General features: G+C 40.5%; 1 protein-coding gene and 1 long non-coding RNA gene across 38 annotated transcripts in view; both read right to left on the minus strand.

Annotated features, from left to right (window-relative positions):
• RIMS1 (regulating synaptic membrane exocytosis 1) overlaps positions 1-26,310 on the minus strand; it is a 333,844-nt gene that overhangs the window by 282,196 nt on the left and 25,338 nt on the right. The window lies entirely within an intron of this gene.
• Positions 11,603-13,409, minus strand: LOC118164879. Its single transcript, XR_004749711.1, has 2 exons — positions 12,732-13,409; positions 11,603-12,098 (listed from the first exon to the last, which is right to left on the minus strand). It is a non-coding gene; the product is annotated as an uncharacterized LOC118164879 (long non-coding RNA).

The following is a 26,310-nucleotide window of genomic DNA, read 5'->3' on the forward strand; positions in this document are numbered from 1 at the left end:
TAGACTACCACAGCCTTCTGCATCAGGTACACATCTTCAGGTCTACTTTTCTAAAATAAGCACACAGAAATGCATTTCACTTGAATGCTAGTAAAATAAATAACCATATTACGAACCCAGCTTTCCAAAGCTGAAAACGAAGCACACATGACACATGTTAATCGTGCCACTTAATGCATGACTTTCTGGATACTGGGATAATGTGGGTGGCTTAAAAATGACTATAATGCCAACCTACAGCTGCAGAAGTAACTGAACTCTGCCACTGTTGTGACAACAGATTCGTAATTTTTGTGGACTTATTTAGGAGAAAGATTTCTTAAAATTACCTAATGCCTAAAAGTATTAATTAAGCATTCAAATCACTACTGAAGACAAGTTTTAAGAGCTAGTATTTCATAACGCTGAAAAATAAAGATTATATTTGAAACAACTCAAGAACTCTGTATACTGGCTTTTTGCAAAACCTCACCAATCACAACTCTTTTTTAAAACCTTTTGTTCTTGAAAATTATTCACATTGAAAGATCTACAATAATTTTCACTTCAAACAAAGCTTTCAAAATACTAATTATCTTACATTTGAGTTATGTGAATGATTAGGATGCATGACGTACTCCTGCTCCCTTACTGAATGAATGCAAACCTTTAAAACAGGGCTCCACTTTGAATGATTGTGATAAGTTCATATTAATTATTTGTATAAAATAATTATGGCTATTTCTTTAAATATGCTGTTCTCCCAAACAATCCTACGAGTAAAGGTACATGGAAAGCAAAACCAAAATGTGAATAAATACAGTGAAATTTAATTTGATTTTAAATTACAGGGAAAATGTGTAGAAGACATTTCTGCTTTTCTAATTCTAGGGAACTCACCAGATGTTCAGTGAAGAAATACATTTGAAATAGGAAGGAATGTAACACTTTTTCAGTAATTGCAACTGGAAAATTGCAAAAGGTTTATCAGCTACATAGATATTCCCTCTCCTGTAAATACTATCCTATATTCTGCCCCTACAGATGGTAACAGTGACTTTAAAGGAATATTTACCTTCGAAGTTAAAAGCAGCCATAAGAATCTGCATTTGGAATACAGGCCATGTTCTGTGGGCAATAGTGTGCCCACATCAAAAATTAAGCAATTTAAATGATGACTTCAGTTGCTTTCTGGGCTATAATTTTGTGCACTTGGAAAAAATATCAGAATTCCATCATCTGACCACAATTGGGCAAGAAACTCAGTTTTACATCCTATGGACTAGATGTCAATTGCAGAGTATAACTAAATTTTAAATTTCGAATTATGTTATATCGTAAAAACTTACTTCAGAACTGTCCAACTGTGTCTGAAACCTAATAATTTCAGACACAGCAGTAGGTAAAACCTTATTTCCTTTCATTACAGTGAAGTCATTAATATTTTAACAATAACTACAATACATCAGAACTGAGTGTATTAATCTGATCACTCTCCTGACATGCTTATAGCTTTTCAATTGCTTCATTAAAAAAGTGGCTAATGTAAATTGCATTATAATAGTCTATGTTTTGTTTTTACTGTTTATATCACTGATTTCAAAATAACAAAAGGATATCCAAGTTTAAAGTATCAGAAAACATTTTCAAAGTCAGTAGCAATTAATTAGGCATGAACAATCAGAGTCACTGAAATATTTTCTTAAATGGGTCTAGCTTTAGCAGAAAAACTATGATATTTGAAGCTATGATAGGTTGGGAGTTTTCTTCATTTATTGGCAAGTGACTTACCATCAAGTAATTTTACACACACTTCTGCAATGGACACTATTATAAACAATAGCCTCTGTTTCCCACAAAGTATGAGGACAAGAGCTGAATAGTAAGAGGTTTGAAGATACAAGAAGTAAGAGCTAAAACTTAGAGATTTAGATACTATATAAAATTTGAGGCTCTATCTTCAACTGATGTGATCAAAGTGCCACTGAAATCAGCTTGAGCTTGTGGTAGACAGGACAGAGAACGTAACATGTGCTTGAGGTTTTAATTTTCTTTTGCTCAATTTAACACAACTGAAGAGGTATAAAAGTTCAAAAATACAGAAAATTTTATGAATTTGTTTTTTCTAGATTAGAAATATGCAAGTAATTTGCATGATTCAGTGAACTGTATCATAACCCATCAATACTAACTGAATTGTTAATGAATTCTTCACAATCTTTTCGCTTAACTCCATGTTTTTTACAGAAACTGAATCTGCAAATGAGCAAATGAAAACACTTCAAAAATATTGTTTAGAAATAATCTTGAATTCAATAGAATTTATTACCGGATGAACTAAGGTTATACTCCCCTTCTTCTTAGAGCATGCCGCTCTCCATAGTGGGCTTACACTCAAAACCGTTAGCCTATCATCTTACGAAGTCCCTGCAGAATCACTATTTCAAAAGTTTTATCAAATACCCAGCCCAGAAAAGATATGCTAATTCAATCACCTATTTTTATTGTTCCTAGCAAAGTCAATATGTTTGCTATTTTAAGATTTTTGTTTTTTAATTTAACTGAAAAAAGTGGGGGTAAAGCAAACAGATTCACTGAAGAACTAAGTTACTACAAGCAAAGCTTTTTAACACATATTTACATTAGTTACTTGGAAATAACTTGGTGGCCTCAAGGTTTTCTATCCATTATTTAAGAAGCCAAAAGCAGGGTGCGTACCATGTGAAAGCAAAGGGTGAAATTTCATTGCAGGCAGTGGCTTCTAATGCCAAGTGTATGCCCGCGTACGGAAACTGACCCTATCAAGCATTTTAACCATTGTTATCGGTAGGCAATTCAAAGCTCTCTCTTCAGATGATTTGTGAAGCTTTGTGTCTGTACCCAGAACAACATCACAATTTTGAGGCTCAGCAGAAGCACTTTGCTTATCATTCTTACAAAGCAAAGCCCAATGTACAGCACCATCCTTCCCGCAGGACAGCCCAGTGAAGAACATGCAAATGGAAGTTGAACAGGGAAGATGATGGTGTTCAAGATAATCGAGCTGATTCTCTAATATTCATTCCTGCAAGTCACCTAACAACTCCAGCTTTTTAAAATTCAGGGTTACTGACAGCAGCAAGAGCCACCATACATGACAACCTACAAAGACAACCTACATGCAGTAGAGGCTGGCTTTGCATGACTTACATGACTTAAGGGATGGGAAGTGGTTTTGCAAATACAGAAGCAAAACAGAGAAGTAGACAGATCTTTTTCCTTCCTTACCTGAATACAGGAGGGGAAACAAACAAACAAAACATTATTTTTAATGCACAAATTCAAATGAAGGAAGAGCTTTTCAGCCACAAGAAACAACTCCCTGGCTATGCTTCAGACCCAGCAAGTGCATATTATTTCGCAGGTAAAATAACAGCCAATCTGCCATTTCAGACTTAGTAAATATTCTGGGTTTGTTGTTATTTGAAGCACAGGTCAGAATGAGCATCTATTTAATCCTATTTTCCAGCAGAGATGCAAAATGGGTAGGGTTATTTATAGTATTTTCTTCATTTTTAATGTAACTAAGGATTCTGGGTGCCCAACCAGATCTCCAAACAGTGCTGGTATTGCATGTTAGTCATCTGACAACTGTCAAATTTCAATGTCTGTTTTTAATATCAAGGCCACCACACATAACAGGCACAATTATTTCAATATTGGTGAAGAACTATAAAATACTGGCCTGTTAAGTGCTAAAGGAATGAGAGGAAATATTAAAACCGATTATCCTGACCAGATATTGCAAGTAGGGGGTAAAGACAACCATGGAAGTTAAACTTACCACACTAAAAACAGAGGCATGCTTCAACTGAGGATGAACTCAGTAACATCGATGCTATTTAAAATGGCAAATGTAAGCAGCAAAATCAGGTAACATAAAACATTTCTGTGCTACTCTATGCTATGCTGTGGCATAAAATAGGTAAATGACGGTTACACTTAGGAAGATGAGCAAAGGATGATTCATCTCAACTTATGTCCTGCTTTAACTTAATTTAGTTTCTAAACCAGTGTTTTTCAACGCGCTGACAAGTGACATACTAGCATGGCACAGGAGTTTCAAACACTTAGCTGATAAAGAGATGCACAGTTAGGTTAAGACATTTCAAAACTTTTTCAGCACTGCATCTTCTAATTTTAAGTAAACAGACATTTTGTCTTTACACCTAACACCCACTTAGCAGATTTTCTATACTAAGAGGGGTGCAATTGGCTGCGCAGAACTCAGCAAAAACAACATCTAAAAAACAATCACAGTCGACAACGATTTGCATATTTTTAAATACAGGTTTACAAAACAAATACAGGAACTTCCTGGTTACGACTATGGAACAAACCTCCTCGCTGCTTCTGCACTTTCAAAAGCTTTCAGGTTTTGAAAAAGTCACATTTGTTGTGCAGAGAACATGGGGAAAATAATTTATCTTCAACATGTTTCATTCGTGCTGATGCACCTTGTCTTACCAACCCTAGTACAAGTGCTTTTTCTTTCATCTGCGACAATCTTTCTCACTGGAAGAACAAGAGGCTTCTGGATATTAACAGCTACCTCCCTCCTCTATTTTAGGAACTCAAGGCGAATGAGTGTATGAGAGGAGAAAAAATACACTTCATACATCATTATCTCACAATAAATTACATCAAACACACAGGACGAACTACTTTTGCCTACTTTAGAAGAAGCTCCTAAAGAATGCGAAAGCTTCTCCAAACAGAAACAAACAAACAAACAAATGTGGCGAATTCTTAATGGTAGGTACATTCTTAATTTTTAGTGACTGCCTGGTTTTAGCTGTGGATGCTCCAGTTGCTGGGTGCTCTAGGTGTTGTACAGCCACAAGAGAACAGCCCCTGACAGCTGATTATCCAAGCACAGGACATGTCACAACACAGATATTGACAGATGGGAGAGCAGAAGGGGAGAATGAGTCAATATTGGTCTGTGTGTCCAAAGAGCTAGCACGTGATGTCCCAGGTATAACGGCAGATCCACCAGGGGACAGTTTCATCAACATTGAAGATCAAAACTAGCAGTCATTTTTAGAAAGGTGATTAAAGCACTCTCTACCCTGTCTATGCAATGTTTTATTTTGATCTACACAGCACATATGGCTTCAGCCAGACACTAATAGTACGTGACACTTTTGAAGGAAAGGACCTTCAAAGACAGAGGTACATCTAAGAAATATAAGAAAAAAAGAAAATACGGGTCTTCCAAGGGAAGATCACACCAGACTTGTGGCAAGAGCATTCTTTGGTAAGCTGATTGATTTTTCTCGCAGAGGGAAACATACTTGATCTGAATTTTAGTAAAGTACTGAATACAGCACCAAGTGGGAAACCATTGGTTAAACTGGAAGGGGTTTGGATTAGTAGAATATTGGTTGAATAAAAGGTTGGAGGCAAACAAACTAAAGAAAGGCAGGAAAACATACATCTGAGAGGGATAGTAGGCTAACTGAGGATGACTAATCAAGTTTCACAGAACTGGGCTTAGGATTGCCTGTATTTATTTTTTACTTCAGTGGTCTTTGCACAAGAAGTATAATTGTGATGAAGAAGTTTTCTTGCAATACAAATTCAGGAGGCAAGGTCAATTAAGAGAAAGATTGAACTGCACACAGAGTCAAATGTTTTTGAGTAACACAATAAGATTACATTCAGTAGTACGAAATGTAATGTCAGGCAGCTACAGATTAATAACATCTATTACAAGCTACGAGTTCATTACCTGGAAATGAGTGAGGAAAGCAAGAGACCAACCAGCTCAAGTGTGCTCATTCATCACAGAGTGACTGTGAGCAACTAATGCAACCCCACAATATGGTAGATATAATGCATTTCTGATAGATGGCAAAACTGTACCGCTGTACAAAGCTCTCCCAAAACCTCACCTGTACAAAGAAAAGCTGTGGACAACACAGTGAAAGCCTCATGATGTACCCGGCTCAAAATGTCCATTTTTTGTATGCTGCTATAGAAACAGGGTGCCAAGGATGGCCTAAAAAAACATACTGGCCTTTTTTTTTTAAAGCATTCATGCAACATCGCATATATTGTTACCTAATGTAATTTATGTACTGTATGTACTGTAATTAGATGTTTATTAAAGTCCCAAGTAAATGCCTTCTAAACCCTCATTAATGCAAGGTGTATTGAACAAAGACAGGAAATATTAATTAATGAGAGAGCAGGAAACAGTGGCCTGTGATGTTTTACTGTAGAAGTAGTACAGAAAGGTACCACTCACTTTGTTAGGTCAACACATCAATAACAAGTAAAATTAGTAATTAGTAACAATTAGGCTTGGTCAGTACTTCAGAATTCAATGATTAGTGGGCACTAAAATGCAGCAAATAAGAAAAATCTATCACGTAAATGTATAAGGGCAAAATATAAAACTGGAATGAAAGAAAAGACATGCAAGACAGAGATGGAATGGCCAGAAGAAAAGCATAAGAGGAATGAGCTTCCCTATATCCCTGAGAGCCTCTTCAAGAGCAGCAATAATTTCAGTCTAGGTAAACCGATGAGTCTATCTGTCAGTGTTGCATCTTGGTAGCCACCCACTGAAAATTCTTGAATTGTAAGACTAAATAATGGCTCTGACCGGCCTCTCTGTCTGTATTTGTTTTAAGAGAGGAAAGAGAAAAACCTCCTGGAACATTCAGCTGGAGAAAAAGGCTCCTGGGATGACCTGGGAGTGGAGCCTGCCTGAGCAGAGGAGACCAAAAGAGCTCATTTAGTTACCCAAATAAACTATGCAAGAACATAACACTGATTTATTTAACTACATCAGTGTTAAAAGCACATAGGAAAACAGCTCAACAGTAAGAAATGCATATGCACTGGTTAGAAAATAAATTTGTCCTGGAATTTGTAATATCTAACTATCAGACAGATCCAGATTGATCTGTCCTCACTGACATCTGGAGGCCTTGTGACAGAGGAACCCTTTTGCAGAGATTTGAATGGATACATGGATGCATACAAAAAGCATCACTCCTCCTAACACATCTGAAAATACCAGCTCCTCCTCTGCAGCTGAATAGTGGAAAATTTAATTTTTAACCACTTTCTAAAAGCATCCTGCGAATGTCAAAAATAAAAGTTATAGAGCTACAGAATAGCCAGCCTCTGATGTTTTCCTCACCCATAAGTGCATAAGCAGCTGTTAGTAGTACACTGGGAACATCACTCAACTTACCAAATATTTAGATTGAGCTTTTAAGGTCAGGTAATAAACACTGAGAAGAAGATCCAAACCAGGCTATAGCATGCAAGAGTAGGAGGACTGACAGAACATGGGGAACACCAATAGAATTACATGGTTACTCAATTTAGATATAAATATTATCCTTCTGATTCAGATGTGTGATCATCTTTTTCGTTGCTGCTCTTTTAAAGTGCAATCACACATAAAATCATGAGGAGGTATTTTTATCAGTTTTGTGAATTATCTGGTAACATCACAATATCTGAATTACAGAGGAACCTGCTATAAAAAGACACTTTATTGCATAAAAAAGTATTCTGAAGTAGCTATAATGCAAATTATGACCCACCAACATATAAAAGTAGGAATTTCATCCAGGAATCGTTATTTGACAAGTATCTTCCAAAATAAAAATGAAATTGTGCGTGTCTGTGTGCACATATACACATACGCAGGGTTTTCCTTCAAGTGCAGATTTAAAAAAGACCAAGTAATCCAACTGCTATACAGTGAAAGCTATCTAGAAGATGCTGTCAGTGCAGAATATAAAAACATCATTCCTCAAATTAACGCAGACAGCAGTGGAGAGCAGCACAAACTACAGCCCAGAAGTGGTCCTTCCATACCCCAGCACAGAAGCAGGGCCTTCATGTAAGTTCTATTCAGCAGCTGTTGGAGGCTCACATTCATGTAGGTACCCATGTCCCTCACCACCCACAACAATCCCTAAAATCATAGAAATACAAGGTTGGAAAGGACCTACAAGATCATCTAGTCCAACTGTTCTCCTATCACCAATACTACCCACTGAGCTACTAAATCATATCTCACAGCACCTTGTCCAGGCGCTTCTTGATCACTGCGAGGGATGGTGACTCCACCACCTCCCTAGGCAGACCGTTCAGTGCTTGACCACTCTTTGAGAGAAAAATTTTTTCCTGATATCTAATCTAAATCTCCCCAGGCGCAACTTGTGGCCATTTCCTTGAGTCCTATCGTTAGTTATCTGAGAGAAGAGGCTGACCCCCTCCTCATCACAACTTCCCTTTAGGAAGTTGTAGAATGCAATGAGGTCTCCCCTGAACCTCCTCTTCTCCAGACTAAACAACACCAGTTCCCTCAGCCGCTCCTCACAGGACTTGTGCTCCAGATCCTTTACCAGCTTTGTAGCCCTTCTCTGGATGTACTTCAGGGCCTTGATGTCCTTCTTGTAGTGAGGTGCCCATTACTGAACACAGTACTCAAGGTGTGGCCTCACCAGAGCAGAGTACAGGGGGACGATCAAAACATCAGAGATCCTACACTATTTCTAATACAAGCCACAATGCCGTTGAGCCTTCTTGGCTACCTGGGCACACTGCCGGTTCATGTTCAGCCAAGCATTGATCAGCACTCCCAGTTCTCTTTCCTCTTCGCAGTCTTCTAGCCAATCTGCCCAAAGCCCATAGTGTCACATGGGGTTATTGTGGCCAAAGTGCAGGACCCAGCACTTGGCCTTATTGAACCTCATCCCATTCACCTCAGCTCAGCAGCCCAACCTATCCAGATTCCTCTGAAGGGCCACCCTACCCTCTGGCTGCTTGACACTACCTCCCAACTTGGTGTTGTCTGCAAACTTACTGAGGGTACAAATGAAACACCCCTGATGTCCAGCATAGTGGTTCCCACCTGGAAGAAGCACGCTGCTTTTCCAGGCACCCAAGGAACACCAGCCCTGCTATTGTAGGCAGTTGTTGATGTATTGGTTTGGGCCATCTGATTCTGAGCCAACACACAGCTCTCTGAGGCAGCTTCCACATAACACTGCTGTTCTAAACCTGCCTTTTTTCGTCTGAAAGGTAAGGTGAAAAGCCAAAAAGAGCCTGCTGCTCACTGGTGATGATTCAGCTGAAACCACTTGTGTGTAAAACACTGACCGGTGCTGACAAAACACTACCAGCCAGGAGAAATTGAGCTGTGTCGGCAGCCCTCCGCTACCTCTCCTGTGTCACAAAATGAACTTACAGCGTGCTCCTGAACTGGTCTAGCCAGATCAACATCAGCAAAAGCATCACTTTGACTGAACTCCATCACTTGATTCAGAAGGGTACTTTGGGTACCTCAAACCTCCCTTTCATAATGGTTTCATGACACAGTCACTGCTCTTCTCTGAAGTTTTTGTTTCTTTGTTTGTCCATTTGCCAGGGAGAGTTTTTCTCTAGAGGTAGGATGCTGCTGAATCCAGTGGTTGTCCAACGTTGTATGTTGCTGTCAGGATACAGTTAGGCTACATCTTATTTTCCACTACTGTGAATCTTGCATATTTGGCTTCAAAACTGTCCGGTTTCAAACAGACCAAGAAAGTGATGTGCCTCTTATCTAGAGTGTGACCTGACAGGGAAGGACTTTCTGGGAATTAGAATCTGTGAATTTTATCTCTTCAGACAATCATGATTCTTTGCTTCTGATACACCACGGGTTTATTCTTTCAAAAAAAAACTGCTGTGATTTAGGCAGCTACCCAGAACACATTTCCAGGGTCTGGATCTCGAGTAGATCCAACTTCTGAGCTCCAGAGAAGCAGAAGCTGTGACCCTTCAATTGTATTAGCCCCATCCAGGTATCCACATATCCCCATTGATTACATAGAAAACCTATGGATCAACTTACTGGATCATGCTCCTCAGACTAGCTGCCTGGACTTAGGGGCTGTAAAGGCTTATTTTCTACCAAAAGCTGTCTTTCTGGACATGCTCTGCCTGACAGATCTAAGCCATACAAGGTCACTGCTCCCTTTTAAGCACAAAGACAAGTTCTCAAGTTTCATTTTGTTCAATAAACCATGCCTATCTGCACAAACACAGAACAGAAGATGAAAAGAAACTGGACCTGCCATGTTAAGGTGCTACTGCAACTTGTCTTGATTCATTGGTCACTTCTGTTTTAATATCATTCACCCGTTCATGGGCAGGTGGTGCATCTCACTGGCGTTTAAGACAGAGAATTGGAGGGAGGTGTATTACGTGGCTTACATGCACACAGCAGAGACTAAATCTGATTTATACTAAGAGCTCACAGCTCTATGCCAACAGGAAGGCACCTGCACACCTCTGTAAGTGCATGGGGGACACAGTTTTCAAAGGTGATTATAAAAACAGCATCATAATTTAAGCCACCTCTCAGTCACTAATTTGTCATGCTGCCGAAGTTCTGTGTACTTACATGATAGGGTGTATTTTTTAAGTTGCTGACATATATTTCCAGACGCATCCACTGGAGAAACATGCTAATTCAACTTACACATTCCTTGATTTCCCACTTCTCACACATGGAAACCTAAACCCATCTAGTTTTTCAAGGAATTTCTATGTGGATAAAGCTTTTTTTCCGGGAACAAAAAGCTCACACAGCACAACAAATAACCACGTACCTCCAAGCGCATAAGCACACACCAAACACAAATGGCACATCCATCATCCACCTTTCGGGGTGCAGAATGCAGACACCAGTACACTGCTGTTACCCCAATCTCCTTTACTAGCCAAACTCATAGCTTGCAGGCTATGAGTTATTGCAGCTTAACACAAAGGTAAAAAACAGGTTCCCTAAGAGTGTGATTCTGTTCTGGTTCTCTCCATTAACTTTCTAACCATTAATTTTGTAATGAGCATCTAATACAAAAGCACAAGATTTCAAAGCTGAACAAGGGAAGTAACAGGTGATTTCCCTATCCTGCCCCCACCTGTGCCAAATTAATAATATATGCTACTCTCATATTGTGTGTGGTCACCACCTAAGTCCAACAACATACCCTGAATTGTGAGACTATTAAAATATTTTCCAAGTACTGCTTTTGCTGATCCTCAAGTTGAAACTTCTTACAAAGCCAAGAAAAAGCTCACAATGAATATCACACTTGCAGCAAAGGAAGGAGTTGGGTGGAATGATAATTCAACTAACTAAATGAATATTGGTTCAAGAGAAAGAAATCAGCATGTCACAAGGACTGCACATTTCAGAGGACAACCTAGAAGGAAAAAAAATGATTTGTATTCTCACAAACAACTGGAGCTAATCAAATTTTCCTAATTGATTAATAAAACTGAAGGAAAAAGCAGGGGTCTGTGTAACTGCTCTGAATATTAATTTGCAAACTGCTGTGTCCAGCTGACCCTTTGGTCTTGTCTTTGGTAAGGAGTATGCATAAAGGACAAATTTTCAATGGTTCTGGAAAGCATTGGGTGGAATTATTTTTTTTTATGTTCCCCAGAGGTGACAGCAAAAGGGGAACAGAAAGAGGAGCCTCTCTTCCTTTCACCAAGAATGACCCAGAGATGGGAGGAAGAACTAGCACAACATCATCGTGTGATAATGAGCATGAAGCAGTTCAGAGAAACTTAAAAATAATCAATTCTTTAATTACAGGGGAGAAAAGAAATTTTTAATCCTGCTGTCTACAACATGGTTGCTCCAGCAGTAGAGACAGGGTCCACCCAAGCAGCTTCAGCTATGAGAAATTAAATTCCACTTCTCCTCATTTGCCTCTTTTGTCTTTGATGCTTTTCTCTTGTAATTTCCACTTTCCTGGGCAAAAGCACAACAATTTGGTTTTCTGAAATAGGAGCTGTTGTTTCCACTTCAACTCAGTCTACTGTACAAAGTCAACCCAGGTGTCAGACGCTGAACATACTACTTTCACAGAGGCAGAAAATCCAAACAAAGTAGAGCTGCAGACAGAAATCTTTGAAGTACCTAAAAATGAAGACAAATCTCAGGATCCCAAACAACAGGATGTCTTCGTCAATAACCTGCAGGCTTCTGTTTGAAGAACGGTGTCAGATGAAACGAGAGATGCCTATTAGTGAGCATTTTCAGTGTTCCCCTGACAAGAGGCAGACAATGAAATTACAGCTATGACTCTGGGAAAACCGCTGTCACAAAGAGTTAATAATCCTACCACACTGTGTTATATGCTAGTACATTACATATAAATATACAGAAGGAAGCACTGGACCACCACGACAGCCCACTTACAGAAATCCTTTCTGGAATTTCCTGAATATAATACAAATACACTTCTACTTTCCTTCAAGACAATAATTCGAGCTGCATTACATATTTTTCCCGTTTTGTCATTAATCTTACGAGAATTTCCAGAGACATTCCCATGTTAACATACTTGTCTTTTAAAAGTACAAGGAAATTCCTGTCCTTAGATGATTTTTGTCTCCATATCCAAGAGCAACGTATTCCTTCCATTAAAATACTTTGTAGGCTCATTTTCCTCCAGTACACATCTAATACATTTAGGTCCCAAACCTGTAATGAGCACAGATGCAGGGGTCTGCCCACACACAGCAGGAAAAGGGCCATAATTCTGACTCATCTGGTAATTTATGCTTCTATACTGGTGTTACAATAATGTTAATATTGCATGAAAATATTTCTATAACACTTATAATGTTTGTCAAAAAATAATATTCAGAGATTGTCAAATTGCCACCATGATTCTTACACGATCAGAATGCAGCATCCTCCAGTTGGCTGCACTGGTGAGCGCGCACCAGAACCCAGCACAGGACCTTGGGAATTGTCAGCACTTGCAATGACCGAGCTTGGAAGTGCAAGGAGAGGACATGGAGACAAATGAAAATATTCAACTCAGTTGTTGTGACAGACTCAAAATTTTGAGGTTTAAACTGTCTCTTCTGGTGCCAACCATATATTTACCAGCAGATCTTTGTTACGGGTTAACCCTGCTGTCTCTCATTAAAGCATACATTCACCTCAAATTCGTATCTAACAAATGCAAACAAAGATCTCAGAAAGAGAAAAATGGTTTAAAGAGTTAAATCTACACTGGCATACGTAGAGCAATTACTGGACAGGTCAGCTCTGAGGTAGACGCAGGATAGATCACATGTAGAATAAACATATGGCAGTTTTACATTTCTATGTAACTGCATTTCAAGTCAGCTAGTATGGGTTTGAAATTTGAGTTTGGAATTGAAACTTTTGGACAGTATTTATTAAATGCCATTTAATCAATGAATTCAGTTAAAGAAAAAAAAAATGCTCCCCCCCAACTTTTTTCCTTTTAAAAATTGTAGCATACATCATTGATGAAATACGAAACACAGAAAACAGATAGGAGTTTTGCAATTGTGACTTGGATGCAGAAAGTCAGTTTTATGCAAGTTTTGCCACAGTTTGCTTTGTTTTTACAAGAACTGTTTTTCCCTTCCACGCTTGCATTTCAAGTATCTTGACTCTTCTGTCACCAAGTATACCGGGGGTACGTTACAGGAATGGAGCTCCTAAATCCTCAGTAGCAGTGACAGAATGTACAAGGATGTGTTTTGCTTTTTTCTATGCCAAAGTGACATGAAAAAATAAAATTCTCAGAGGGAAAAAAAAAAAAAAAAAAAAAAAAAAGGCTGCTCTGAAATAAAACTTGCTCTGAATGACTTCGATGAGTGTTTAGAAAAAAAAAACACACCTCTAACATACTCAAATGACAATATATAAAGGTTAAACAAATTGAAATCAAGTATGAGAGATACAGCTGTGTGTAAATGCGTGCATGAGGCAGGGTTGAGAAGAAATACTTACGTTGATATGTATGCTACTTGATAAAGAGAACTTCTATTTGGGAACAAAACAGATTCTTACACAAATGTGATTCCTAAAATCTTGAGATCTCTTCTAGAGAAGTTCACATCATTCAACTTCTGTAGATTCTTTTCCAAGTTTTGTTACTATGGATTAATGCCACCCAATTTTCTGTAGCCCTAACCCAAACAAAAGTACCTGGTGCTTGTGTGTCTCACTAAATGATTAAGAAAATTGTGCTCTGATTCATTCCTTCCTGCATTAATTAAATCAACAACAACAACAAATCCCTACACCATTTCCCATCCCTACCAAGGCCGTGACTTGTGGCCTTTGGATGCGCAAACACAAGCAGTCTGATTATCCTTCAGGGCTCCATGTTCCTGGGGAACTGTAGTGTGAGGAGGGATGGGGAGAAAGGTACCTACAGGCTCATCATTCTTACGCTAAAGGATGAGAACTGGCGGCTGGACTTGATTAGTTCTTCAATCACTCAAAGTCATTACTGCATTAAATTAAGATTGCTTGAAGGCACATGGAGCAATTTACCTTGCACAAAATAAAGAAATTAACAAAACTGCATGTAAGGAAACCATTATCGAATCCCTGGTAGCGATACTTCACACATCCTTAGCACCTCTCACTCAGGGATCTCAAAATATTTGGGGTCCAAATTTTTCTAAAGTTCCATTTTTTTTTCTGCTCACAGGGTACAACACGCACAGATTTGTGTCTGCCTGACACTGAAGGCATCCAGGATGCCTTCTAAGGCCCAGTCTCAGGCTGCATTTATGACAGAAAGAGCAGAGCTGCAGGCACAGCTTTGTGCATGGCTGCAAGGCACGTTTGGAGGCACGCTGGACCCAGAGCGTACAAGCAGGGCGTTCACATCACCGCATCACCAGGTACGCTTCGGTAGATCTTATGGCACTTGACAGGAAAAGCACTCCCGAGCACACTCACTGCAGATGGCTGCATTTGAGCCTACTCGTTTGGAAAAGACCAATACAGCCACCCATCGTGGTTCTCTCAGCCACAAACACACATCTTTGGAGTAGTCTGTCTCTTTTCATCTCCAACAGAGAACTTTGTCCTTTCTCTTCCACAGTATACTGTAAGAATTTATTTATCTATTTATTTATTTTTAAAGAGATAAAGTGTATTTGCTAGGGTGGTGTGTCCACTAGCGAGTGAAAACAGCAGCCTCCACTTTTGTAATGGCTCTGCAGAAACATTAAGGGACCGTTAAGGACTTCACGGTCCCATGAAGACAAGCATTCCTCCAGGGAATGAAAACAGGTAACTTCAGACAGAGGATTTGATTTTGCACACATTTGACTGCCAGTGTTTCACTTCTAAGTTGGCTCCCTTGGTAAGAGGTGAAATCCTCAGGACATGGCACTACAGAAGACTCGGAGCGGTGGCAGCTGAAGACAAATCTCTGTAGTTCTGATCACCCATACCACATCCGTAGGGCTGGCTGCAATGTCTGAAGCATCCCAGAACTGCATAGGTACAATGCTGATGTAAAACTTCACTCATTTCCCTTCCCTTTGATATGCAAAGTTTCTTCCATACATCATAGAATCTCATCAAAAGTATTAATTTCACACACATTTCTGACCTCGATAATAAAAACACAGGTGTGTGCATATACACACACAAATACACACAGATATCATTAAAAAAATTAAACTAAACATACCACAGAAAAGATCCTATAAATTACTGGTGAGGAGCGGTCAAGACCCTCACAGAATCAGAATCACAGAATTTCTAGGTTGGAAGAGACCTCAAGATCATCAAGTCCAACCTCTAACCTAACACTAACAGTCCCCACTAAACCATATCCCTAAGCTCTACATCAAAACGTCTTTTGAAGACTTCCAGGGATGGTGACTCCACCACCTCCCTGGGCAGCCTGTTCCAATGCCTCACAACCCTTTCAGTAAAGAAGCTCTTCCTAACATCCAACCTAAACCTCCCCTGGCGCAACTTTAGCCCATTCCCCCTCGTCCTGTCACCAGGCACGTGGGAGAACAGGCCAACCCCCACCTCTCTACAGCCTCCTTTAAGGTATCTGTAGAGAGCGATAAGGTCGCCCCTGAGCCCCCTCTTCTCCAGGCTGAATAAGCCCAGCTCCTTCAGCCGCTCCTCGTAGGACTTGTTCTCCAGGCCCCTCACCAGCTTCGTCACCCTTCTTTGGACCCGCTCAAGCACCTCCATGTCCTTCTTGTAGCGAGGGGCCCAAAACTGAACACAGTACTCGAGGTGCGGCCTCACCAGAGCCGAGTACAGGGGGACGATCACCTCCCTGGCCCTGCTGGTCACACTATTTCTGATACAAGCCAGGATGCTGTTGGCCTTCTTGGCCACCTGAGCACACTGCTGGCTCATATTCAGCCGACTGTCCACTATCACTCCCAGGTCCTTCTCCGCCTGGCAGCTCTCCAACCACTCATCTCCCAGCCTGTAGCTCTGCTTGGGGTTATTATGCCCCAGGTGCAGGACCCGGCACTTGGCCTTGTTAAACTTCATGCAGTTGACCTCAGCCCATCGGTGCAGCCTCACCTGTGATACCATTTTACTGTGTTTCAATAAACTTTTTCTGGATTCATGTCTGCAAGTTTACAACTTTTCGTGAAAGTGCCCTTGGCATCAGGATCCAGAGTGTTTCAATATATCCTCCCCCACAACTGACTCAGTTACTAACTCAGTGTATTTGAAATTATCAAATCACCTTCCTAGCTCACTAGTTATGACATACTTAGGAACCTGACTAAGTTATGCTCCCTGATCCAATGAAAATTTTCCAATTTCTTTTTCTGCTTGTTGTTTGTTTTGTTTATTTTCTTGTTGTTTTTCCTCAGAGGGGAAAATAAAGGAGAATTTTCTGATTAAACAAAATTTTAAAAGACTATTTTCAGTCACTCTGTAACCCTATTTTTTTCCCACTTTGGGGCTACAACCAAAAATAGTAATGAGCATACACACAGCAGCATTGACCACAGAACTTGTCTCACCCCTTTCAGTCTATGGTCTAGGTAACACAAATTTCCAGAAGCATTTGGCTTTCTTTCAGGCAACAACACAAATTTCCTCATTTCACAAGGAGTAGTGGCGAGAAGGTCGGCGAGAAGAGGCTGACCCCCAGCTCCCCACACCTTCCTTCCAGGGAGCTGTAGAGAGCAGTAAGGTCTCCCCTGAGCCTCCTCTTCTCCAGACTAAACAACACCAGTTCCTTCAGCCGCTCCTCACAGGACTTGTGCTTCAGACCATTCAACAGCTTCATAGCCCTTCTCTGGATGTACTTCAGGGCCTTGATGTCCTCCTTGTAGTGAGGGGCCCAAAACTCCATTCAATACATTGTCATTCAATACATTGAGCATTTCAAATCTCTCTCAGAAAGACAATCTGTACTGAAGTCAATGGGAATAATGCCTACTGATGTCAATGGAGCAAGGGTTTCACCAAGAGAACGTTTCACGCTAAATGTACCCCACTTTGTATTTGTCATGATACATTACAAAGTAAACTTCCACCATTTATTCAGTATTACCCTTTCACAGAAAGGGAATACAGTTAATAAATGAAATCCAACAGAGTCCTTTAAGACAAGCCTAAACAAATAGCAACTATTATTAACATGCTGTTTCTTTCCTTCCACAACACCATGTCCCCAGAGCTCTTGAGAAATTTCAGTCTCCACAGTTTTCATTCAAGTGGAAGACCCTGGGATCTCCACGTATGTTGCTAAGCACATCAAAAGGAGAAGCTTAATTATTCAGCTGTCTGCTGAATTCCTAAATAATTGAAAAATTTAGCTGTAGTATGGTGATACCTTAACTTAAATAACACTATATGAAACATCATGATTTTGAAAATACCCAACACATAATTGTACATACTTTTAGTAATTTGTGAATTCCCACAGTTACACTACTACAGTCAACCACTTACAGTGTTTGAGGAGAATGTAGTGAAAAGCTGTGAAACCCTTCTGTTGCCTGGTTGAATATGTGGTTCGTAAGAAAACCATTTCTTAGTAGTTACTGATGGGGAGTTATGTCATTATTACGGAGAGCAACATTTTACTTGAGAACAACTTTGTACACAGGCAGACAGTGATAGGATAAGGGGGAATGGTTTAAAACCAAAAAAAAAAAAAAAACAAAAAAGGGCGGGGGGGGTTTAGATTAGACCTTATGAGGAAATTCTTTACTTTTACAGTGAGGCACTGGCACAGGTTGCCCAAAGAAGCTGTGGATGCCCCATCCCTGGACGTGATCAAGGCCAGGCTGGATGGGGCTTTGGGCAGCCTGGCCTGGTGGGAGGTGTCCCTGCCTGTGGCAGCAGGGTTGGAACTGAGTGGTATCTAAAGTCCATTCCAAACCAAGCTATTCTGTGATTCTACGCATAACATAGCATTTATATATTGCAGAGATGGCTTAAATTGTTATTTTCACCATTACCACTTGTGAAGAAAACAGCTTCTTTCCTAGGGCCTGATGAATGAAATCTTAAAAGTATGATTCTGGACAAAAGTTACTTGCCTAAGGGATCCCAATGACACACTGATACGCAGGGAACATGTGAAAATCAGTACTTGCATCTTGTAAGCAAGGCACTCATCAACACACCACCAGAAACAATTCACTCCTCAGAAGGCAGCAACCCTCATGCAATACTTTTGCAGTGGTTACTCCCCTAAATCGTGCAGCTTATTGTAAGTAACCCTGAAATCCCTACTTAATGACTCACCAGCTATGGAGAAGCTGTACACCCTGTGCTGACAAGTTTCACCCAGGTTCCCCTTCTGTGTTGACAAAAGACACTACTTTCAGTTAAAAAAAAAAAAAAAAAAAAAATTAAAAACACAGGGTTTCATTGATAAGTTCAATATATATATTTATCTCTCAAATTAGATTTCTGAAATCTGTAACTTCTAACTAGATTATTTAACCATGTAGATATTTGTCTACATGTTTAAGCACACTAAAAATACAGAGCAAGTTGTGAAGGACTTTCGGAAGACTCCATCTAGCATCAATTAAAACACTGTTTTTCCAGAAACCTTCAACTTAAATTTGACCAATGTAAGAAAAAAACTCTGGACAGGAACTGTTAAAAAAGCCCAAAGAGTTGCCATTTCCATCACATTCCCCATCCCCTCAGTACCACATCAACCAGTCTTATCTCTGCCTCTTATACTTGTAAAAATGTATGCAAACAGTAATGGAACAAGTGACGAGGAGATTACAAAAACCAATTTTCCTGCTCCTAGTACAAGTTTCCAAGACACCAACCACCCACCTATGCTGTCTTACTCACTGTGGGAAACCCCACATTAGCTGCTACAGAGTGTATTTAAAAAGAGAAACTTTTACCTCTAAACACACACAACATACACCACCATACCCCATATGAGACTAAGAGATCAATAATTCCAATCACAAGGCTCTGCCCCAACACCACACTGTGCTTTAAAATAAATAAAATAAAATTTTAGTATTATGTAATGTTTCAGTTATTTCATTTCTACTGACGTCTCTGCACTTAATAAGCCATCAGCATATACCCAGTATTTCATTTTCATTGCAGTGTAAAACAAGAGGAAAAAGGAAAGTGTGAGTGGCATAAATCAAGACTGGAGGATGAGGGCAATGAGAACTCACTGGGTCCTGTAAAAGTCTATTTCCAGATGCACAAATTGGTATTTTTCTCATGGCTGAAATATTTAGCCTAAGGAACTGTTGTATTACTCTTTCATGCATTTTTCTGTTCTTCTGAGCATTAATTTCGCTGGACGTTGCTGAATAACCCCTTCCAAAAGTTGGCACGGTTCTGGGGCTCATTACAGGAGCTCTGAGGAACACAAGCTTTTTACCTTCAGAATGAAACAATTTGTCACAAACTGCCATTGCTGTCAAAATACCATCAGCGTAAACACACACGCTCAAAGTGTAACTTCATGCATATTTGTTAATCAGCAGCATGCCCTCCCCTCTCAGGTCAAACAGGAAAATAAATGAAGGAAATCCCGTGCTATCCACCCCTGGTACATTCAGATTATCACTGGCTAACAAGACAGAGGTTTTGTAGGAGCCCCTAGTTAAATACTGAAACCAAATTACTCCTTAGGATCTGTGGCCTCTAAAACAGCCATTAAATTTTCCAGTATCATCCTGTACTTCAGGGCATAGAAAACTGGCTCTGGTGTACCAGGAAAGAAAATTATATTTTGGAGTTCCTTTATTTGTGCTTTATTACACACTAAACCAAGGTTTATGGTGTCTAATTAAGGGCCAAATAAGGTCTAAAAAGTACTGAAACTTCCAATATAATTTGAATTCTACATTAGCAAGAATATGATTTAAATGCAGTTTTACATTAAGGAGTAAGGTCCTCAGAAACAGAATATTAAAAAATCAGAAGAATCCTTTGAAGAACTATTTTAGATTTCCTTTATAAGCATACAAGAAAGATTTTCATATTAAATGCCTCATGAAGGAGCGTGGCCTTGGTTTCAAGTTTCCAATGAACTAAAACAATAGAGAAAGTTAGACTTAAAAAATCCCATTTACATCTTCTGCTCTTTTGTTAAAGTCAGAGACACATTTATTCTTGGTGTTATCTGCAGATGCTATACTGGCTAAAAAAAATCGTTTCTCTTCTGTATATTGATTATGTTTGTTTATATAAACAAACATCTGATGCAAAAGGTTTGAAATACTCCCTTCAACATTTTTTGAAATATTTTAAAAATCAAATGACATCCAAAATACATAAAAATATGTGCTTAGAGTATTTTGGAAAGGAGACTAGAATGATGGACTCCTGTACTGGAAGATCTATACTATGCATTGCTAGGATGAACTGCTATGCCCTGTGTCGGCAAACTCAATTTCAGTATTATTTGCATTTCCCCTTTAAGGTCATGAACACATTTTCCTGGCTGCAGGTCTTTTCATCTGTTTTCCACTGAGCTTAGCAGTCCACACGCTTATGAGAGAATGGCCACTTAGAGCAGCCCGGAGAACAGCTTTCCTGACATGTTCTTCCGAGCCCCCAAAAGCCAAACTCATCATCATCCAACCAGTGCAAGAGGGATTTACATTCAAAACACTCAGTGAGTATTTCCAGTTTTGCTCAACAACTGGGCCTTGAGTGACATTGTAACTATGACTTAGAGGAAAATAAGTATTTTAGTGTACAGTACAGAGCTTGCATAATCATGTACAAAGTAAAAACTTACCTTCAGAGCAATAGACAGTCCGAGTCTGCCTTTTAAACCATTGCAAACATGGCCAAAGATTAATACATGGGTTAACAGCTCTGATCTTAGGTCGCTGTTTGCCTCCATCTCTTGTAATGAAAAAAGACCAGGTGATGTTTGAACATGCTGTTCACTCCCATCATCTCATGGAGTGCATTATTATGCAAATACAGCTTTGTTAACCGTGCTCCCTGTTCATGCGGTGAACAATGTTTGCTGTCATCACACACCAAAGCATGAAATTTCAACACACGAAGAAATGCTGCTCACTAAGTGTTTCAAATCTGTACGCAGTCACAAATAACTTCGCAACATGCAGGGAGCACACACTTCAAATCCAAACAACGGGCTCTGTGTTTCGCTATTAAAACCTGGGGACTGCAACAACTTGGATGTGGTCTTGGCAAAGTGCTGCTCAATTCGTCAGCATTTGGATACGTCACCTATCTGCACAGCCAACTTTGGAAAGGAAAATCAAGTGGGGCGATCCAAGTGTATTCTCTGCGATATGTTTTGGTAAGTGACGTAGAAGATGCACTACCCAACTGAATTAACAGCATGAAATTTCCAGGTTTAAGAGCAAACAAACATGAACCCTTCTAGCGAGCACAAAGTGTTTAACTTGGTATTAAAGTACCATCATCAAATAGTTATTCCCTGAACTGTGTATCCTATCCAATAGATCTGTATCTTCCTTTGCCAGAATGATTTGTATGCATACCTGATCCTTAGGAAATTATCACCTTGAACAAAGGATGAGGCTCAGCTACCCAGCAGGCAGCCACCCTTATAGCAGAACCCAAAAACACTGCTCAAATTTTGATAGACAGAACAAAGTCAGAGCCAGATGTCAATGAAAACAGAACCTCTTCCCAAGCAGGTAGCATAATGCTGGTTATTTGGAGTTACTGTTATCGCTTTGTCTTGCAGCACCACACCCTGAGACCTCTGCAGAAACCACAAAGTCACGAGAGCAAAGCCTGGAGACTACCCAAACACATAGGAAAGGAGCATCACTGAAACAAAACAACCAAAGGAAAGGAAGACAAAAGCATTATCTCAAATTAACAAATACAGAACTGAGGCATAGGCAGATTCAAACTTGTCTGGAGTGGTGGCACACAAAGGTTAATTGGATCTCAAGTCTCTGCCCAATAACTTTGCATCCAGACTGATTCTTTCTTAAAGTGAAATCACAAAATATGAATCTCAGAGTATCACTAGCAGAACAATGACAATTTTTCTGGATGATAATGACTGGTAATTGCTGCAGACACCTGTCACAAACTGTGGCAAGTCTACCAGCTACAGTTACATAGAGTACTGTGGCAGCTCAGTGCATCTTTGAAAAAAAATAAAATAAATAGATGCTCTGATTGTAATTTCTGGCAAACAAGCAGCTGAATTAGTAAGCTTCCATCACAGTTAGCACTTCTGGCAAACTCCTACCCTCAAAGTCCAATCAAAAGCACCAAAAATCTGGTAAATTACTCATCTTGGAGTGATGCTTCCAGAACTGCCTGATCCTAGCACAAGCTCTGGGTATTGCATATGAGCTGTGATTAGGCAGCTCAGTATCACAGGCTGGTACCTTTCAGGTATTTCATATTAACTGAAAATGTTTCCAGAAGAACAGTAGAATTCTTCACCTTGCTCTTGTGAAGGATGACCACTAGGACCTAGGAGCTGTGACTGTGATACCCCTCACAGCACCTCTTGTGATATCTATCACGTATCAGCAACAGGCACCTCAGAGGACCATGATGTGGCTGGTTCAGGCTGAAGCTAGAAGCACTGCATCTCCTGATAGGCATCTGTGAGAGGCAGTCACCTTGACTCCTTGAAACTGTGCATTTCAAAGCTAGCAGATGCACCTTGGCACAGATGCAAGGTGTCACTGATAAACCAAGCAGCTGATGTCACAATTTTGATTGTCTCAGTGCTGATTCTGTAAGTCAGGGAGGAAATACGGAACTGTCAGTCCTGAACTACAATCTATCTCAGATCTGAAATACCCATCCCAACCAGCTCTCCAGAAATCAGATGGACAAGAGAAGAACCAACTGCAGTGCTCTGCTGGGAAAACCTCCTTCTTAACACAACCCCCAAGATATCCCAGCTCCCTCAACCCTTATCCCTGACAGGTCAACTTACTTGCATCTCATTCTCTCCCACTTTTGGTTTTGATGTGTCGTCCCCCCCCATCTTTTTTTTTGTCACACTTTGTGCACACGTGGTCAGTAGCAGTCTCAGAACAATTACATTTGCTAAGTTTAGTGCAAGATTGCCACCCCTCCCAAATTTAGCATCAATTAACTTTTTTGCCTCTTTCATATATATCTTTTTAGCTGCCAAGATACAGGAAGACACTACTGCATATCTGTTTCTCTTCATGCCTTGGATAACTTGTACTTTCTACAACATCTAGAAAAGAAACAGCTAGAGCAGCCCAGGAGAGTCAAGGTTTAGTTCTGTGTTAACCACTACTACTGAGTCTCCAGGTCTTAGTAAAAATAAGGCTTATACTAAAGGCAAACGGGTTCTTCTACATTGAGAAAAAGGGTAATAAAGAAACCAGCTGCAAATGCTCCTATGTCATCTTCCCCTTCCCAGCTGTTTCAGAGTACACAGGATGAGACAGTGCAGGATCAAGGCGGAGACTTACAGGCTACCTCCCTAGGATTCAGACACCATTTCCTCTCTCCCCTCCACTTCCACTGTGGCATTGCGGAAAATGCAGAGGAACAGCCAGATGTTTCAGGTGGCAGAATCAGTTCTACAAGCAGCCCAGAAGGCCCCAGGTACAAAAGAGCACAGGGAGCAAAATGAGGCTACCTGCCACCATGTATGCTCATCCCAAATGACACTAACACAATCCATGAGATAACGCACCCACGTGGCTCATCTTAAAATACTGAAGCAGCCAAAGGTTTCTAATGCTGTTCAATTTGCTTTCTCACTCCACAGCATTGAAAGAATGAGACCTTACAAATCCACCAGTTTTATCAGCAAACTATTGTTGATGAGTAACGTTTCTCAGTCCCAGATCCACTTCTATCACTACTAAATAACTGCTAAGACAGGTGGCTTGTCTCGCCTGTGCTTCAGACAAGCCCTCCTGGATACTTTTGTGTCCTGAACAGCAGAAGCAGGATTCAGGAGGTTTCAATTCCACTTCAGGCTCCTCTGTGGAGAGATCTGTGCCCATCTCCTTACCTCTTTGTGCTTCAGCTATTTCTGGTGTAACAGAGCATTTACAAGAGCTATTACAAAACAACATGAGACAGTTGTTATTACTACTGCATACAGACACACAGAGGAACACATAGTGCTATATAATACTCAACACATTCCAAGGAGATCTCCATGCATGGGCTGGGGACTGAATAGTTAGCCCTGCCCACCAGAGTGTAGTACTGGGGAATAACTACAGAATAGTACAAGAGAGATCTCCTGGCCAAATGCAGCTGCTGATTCAGCAAAGCAGGGACCCTTAGATATTCAGAGCACTCTACAGTTTTCATTAAACTCTGGGCTGTGCAGTGATCTTTTTGTCCCTGTTGTTCTTTTTCCTCAGCTGCTTAATCTTCTTCTTAATCTATCGTACCCTCTCCTCAAACTTCAACATCCTTTGCTCCTTTTTCTTTCCATTTAGCTGATCCCTCTTAACTCAATTCTTCACCCACCCAAAAAGCAGAGATGCCACCTTTAATTAAAAACAAAAGCACACAAACACACACCATTCCCTCAGGCACTGAGCCTGCACAGATTAATCTGTACATGCACTGAACCTCCAATATGTCAGGCTGGAGATGACAAGGCTGGACAGACACAGGGGACATGGCACCCTGCCTGTAAACCTTGAGACTAACATAATATTTAGTGCTGCCTTACAGCTGATCCACTTGCGTTATTTATACCTCATCTCCCTTTTGTCTGTTTATGCTGTTAAGAAAGTCAACTTCTGGTGCGGAGCCTTTCCACGACCCTCTGCCATACAGCTCCTGTGACAGCAGGGACCCTTTCCTAACCAGAAGCAGCAGTCTTCTTAGAAGTGGCAAAATTAAAGTAAATTCAAAAAATTTAAAATCACAACAGCCCCAAAATTCTGAAACTGGATTAACATGGCAAGTCGTTTTGAAAAGAGGCTATTTGGATTACTACTGTCAGGTTTGGGAACATGGCTGGGCTCTGCTACTAACTTATGAAGGAGACCTACCTGCCCTCCTCGTCACACCTTGTCCAACCTCTTACATGGACCTGCATTCCAGTGAGAAGCCAGGGGCAGCCCCAAAATAGCCTGGCAATACTATAAAATGCTGCGTTTCTGGGAATGTTCAATTCCAAAACAATGAGACATCCAGCCCTTTCCTGGTCATGCACTCCTGTGTTTTGGGATGCCCTCGCTGTGCCACCTAAGCCAGCAGAAAGCCAGGAAAGTGGCACCGCCAGACCCTGAGCCTCTGAGCCAAACGGCTCAGACCCCTCTCTTCACAGCCATGAAACTGGCTGACACACTGAGCATTTCTCAACCTTTTTATTTTCTACTTGCCTTTTAATTCATTTACTTTCAGACTGAAAATAAATGTTCACCTCCTCCTGATTTGTGTGCTTAACCATCCAAAGTTCAAATTCAAAGTTAAAGGGACACATAAATACGCAGGTCCCAGGCCTGTTACCAGAGGATCCATCACTTTTCATTACCAGGGTGCAGAAGTGCTATTTTATGCTCGTTCTGTGCTAGGCAAATAGGCAGCTGCATCACTCACAGCCTACTTCTAGGCTCCCATCCCAGCTAATTCCAGCCTTCCCCTCCTCTCTCTCTCATGTCATACATTCTTCCTCTGTTTGATCCCTGCAGACCTGCCTACACGTCCCCCAAGTTCAATCTTCAGTGCCTTAAGTGACATGTGTTTTGTTCTGGTTTCCCACTCGCTTGCAGTTTTCCCGTTCCTGCTGTCCCTCACAAGGCCGCAGTCTGCACTCCCATGTTCTCCTCTCTTCATTTCTCCTCTCCTGTGGCAGCTAAGCAACCACAGCTCTTCCAGCGAGCAGCCCTGCCAGCCCAACCAAAACGCCAGCCATTTTGCAGTCTCTTCTCATTCATTCATCTGGTGGTTGCCTCGTGAGGACACTTGGAACACCTTAGCTATCGCAAGACTCACAATTAAAAAGTTAAAATAAGAGTTTTATCAAAGTATCTCAG

The sequence above is a fragment of the Oxyura jamaicensis genome, chromosome 3, assembly GCF_011077185.1.
Source record: "Oxyura jamaicensis isolate SHBP4307 breed ruddy duck chromosome 3, BPBGC_Ojam_1.0, whole genome shotgun sequence".
Taxonomy (NCBI): Eukaryota; Metazoa; Chordata; class Aves; order Anseriformes; family Anatidae; genus Oxyura; species Oxyura jamaicensis.